We start from the raw sequence: 2,567 nt of genomic DNA, 5'->3' as shown, positions 1-2,567 counted from the left end.
CAACTCTCCGATGGAAATGATAACACTATCTACCTCATGTGGTTGTTGTAAAGCTCCAGAGATAAAAACAGGAAAACCATTTACATGCTATAAAGCAATATTCGTGTATTAGTTATGATCAAAGCCCTTGTTTCTGAGTTTGAAAAGTGAAAGAAGTTACTGAGCAACGCAGGACAGCACGGTAACCTTCAGAACTGGGCTGTCTGTATAAATGGTCACTGAGGGGTGGACAGGACACAAAGGTTTTTGGAGGAGACACTTATACTGGGCTTAAAGGGATTAAGAGAATTAGGTTAAGGGAGGGAGAGGGACATTTGAATGTGAGACACACCCAGGAAAAAGTCAAGAAAAGAAACTGTGGTCTAGGGACAGTGTAGAGCCATCATGGAGTGGGGTAGAGAATGTGCCCGAGGACCAGGGGGACGTAAAGTTCAAAGGGTCAGGATGGGCCAGAACATCCTAACCAGCCTTAAATGTCAGACAGACAAGTTATCAGGAAAGCTTTTAATAGCATGAAAAAGTCAAGGAGTCTTAAAGGCCTAGACATCATCCAGTCCTGCTCCCTGTGTTCCATACTTTATGTCTATTTAACACTCTAGACAAAGAGACCAGCGCTGGACATGCCCTTGGTTTCCTGGTGCCAGGCTCAGTAGCTTTCAACCCTCTGGGGGTCTTTTGTCTGTCCAAATCAGCGGCGTGTGACTTCCCTGATTATTAAAAAAAGAAATTGGCTGGGCTCAGCCTAGATTTATCAAATCAGAATCTCCAGGAGAGGGACCTGGGAATCTTCCTTTTGAAAATAAATCTTCCTCTTTCCCTAGGTGATCTTGTCATCATGCAAGTGTGGGAATGTGTGCATGTGAACTCTATGACGTGCATACTGAACATAGAGCTCCAACAAGGACTTGGCAACCCTTACTGTATCCGACTCGCCAGCATCCTATTATCTTTACAAGAGTAATTCCCCTCCCTTCCTCCCTTCCTTCCTCCTTTGTCCTTTCTTCATTTTTGAGTAAATGTGCTACCCAGATGCTTTGATTCAACTTGAGGGCAACTGTGGTTCCTGAGTCTATATCCAAGGCCAGGTATCATGCCATTTCTCTACATGTATTAATCTCCACAACAATCCTGTGAAGTGTGTACTGTTATCATCCCCATATCACAAACAGAGAAACTGAGACACAGAGAGATTCAGTTACCTGCTTATGATCGCATAGTTGTAAAAGGAGAAGGGTCAAGATTTGAACCTAGGAACACTGGCTGACAGTCTTTGCTTCAAACCATGCTTCAAACCATTAGACAACGAAGCAAGTAAGGTGAATAAAGAAAAATACCCTCAATTCCTCTTACCAGAAACAACCACTCAAACACTTAGTCATTTTTATATACAAACATTTAATTGAATCAAAGTATTAATTTTATATGCCCTGCTTAAAAACTCTACAATTAGATTATATCTCCTCTGTTGTGTGTTCCTTGCAAATCTGATTTTTGTTAACTATGTAGTATTCCATCATACAGAGAGGGCATAATTTATATATTCCTCCTTTGTTGTTAGATTTCAAAGTTGTTTTTAATTTTTTACTATCATAATATTATGGTAAATATTCCTTTTTATAAATATTTGACTGTGACTTTGTTTGGTTCTATAGAATAAAGTTCATATGCCAAAGGTAGTTTTAAATCTAAAATGCATTCTAGGGACACCTGGGTGGCTCAGTCAGTTAAGCATCCAACTTTGGCTCAGGTCATGATCCCGTGTTTCATGGGTTCGAGCCCCAGATCGGGCTCTGTACTGACAGCTCAGAGCCTGGAGCCTGCTTCAGATTCTGTCTCCCTCTCTTTGTGCCCCTACCCTGCTCATGCTCTGTCTCTTTTTATCTCTCAGAAGTAAATAAACATTTAAAAAAATTTTTTTAATGCATTCTGGATATTTTAAAATATTTTTTAAAAATCTAGCCAGTTTACTCTTCCACAAGCAGTGTGTGGACAGGACTACTTTTTCACCCTTTTGCCAACTTTGCCAATTTGGAAGGTGCAAAATGGCCTCTCCTTGTTGTTTCCATTTACATGTCTTTGATTACTATTGAGGTGAACTTTTCTGTTTATTAGCCCCTTGTACTTCTTTGGTGAGTTGTTTATTCACTCCCTTGTTCATTTCCCCAATGGCAAGCTTGTGTTTTTCTTATCAGGATGAGTTTTCCAGAACAATACTCCTTTGATCCTCATATTTATGAGAAATATTTTCCCTACTTTATTCTTTGCCTTGTATCTGCTTTTTAGGTGCCAGTCTACTTGCAAGTAAGGAAATCTGGATTAAAAAATGGTCCAAAGGAGAGGCCAATGTTTCTGAAAATAAGCGGGGTCATTAGGCAGATATTTTCCTAAAAAACATGTTTAGTATTCATTTTAATACCAGGACTTCTGGCATCTTAATTTCTGGCATTGGAGAGGACTGAGGAAGTAATTTCACACTTCTTTTGCTCTTCATGCTGGTAAGAACAGAGGCAAATCCTTAGAGAACAACCTCAGTGCAAATTGCTTTCAACTTTTTTGACATGGGTATT

The sequence above is a fragment of the Prionailurus viverrinus genome, chromosome A3 (assembly GCF_022837055.1).
Source record: "Prionailurus viverrinus isolate Anna chromosome A3, UM_Priviv_1.0, whole genome shotgun sequence".
Classification (NCBI taxonomy): Eukaryota; Metazoa; Chordata; class Mammalia; order Carnivora; family Felidae; genus Prionailurus; species Prionailurus viverrinus.
This window is presented reverse-complemented; position numbering follows the sequence as displayed.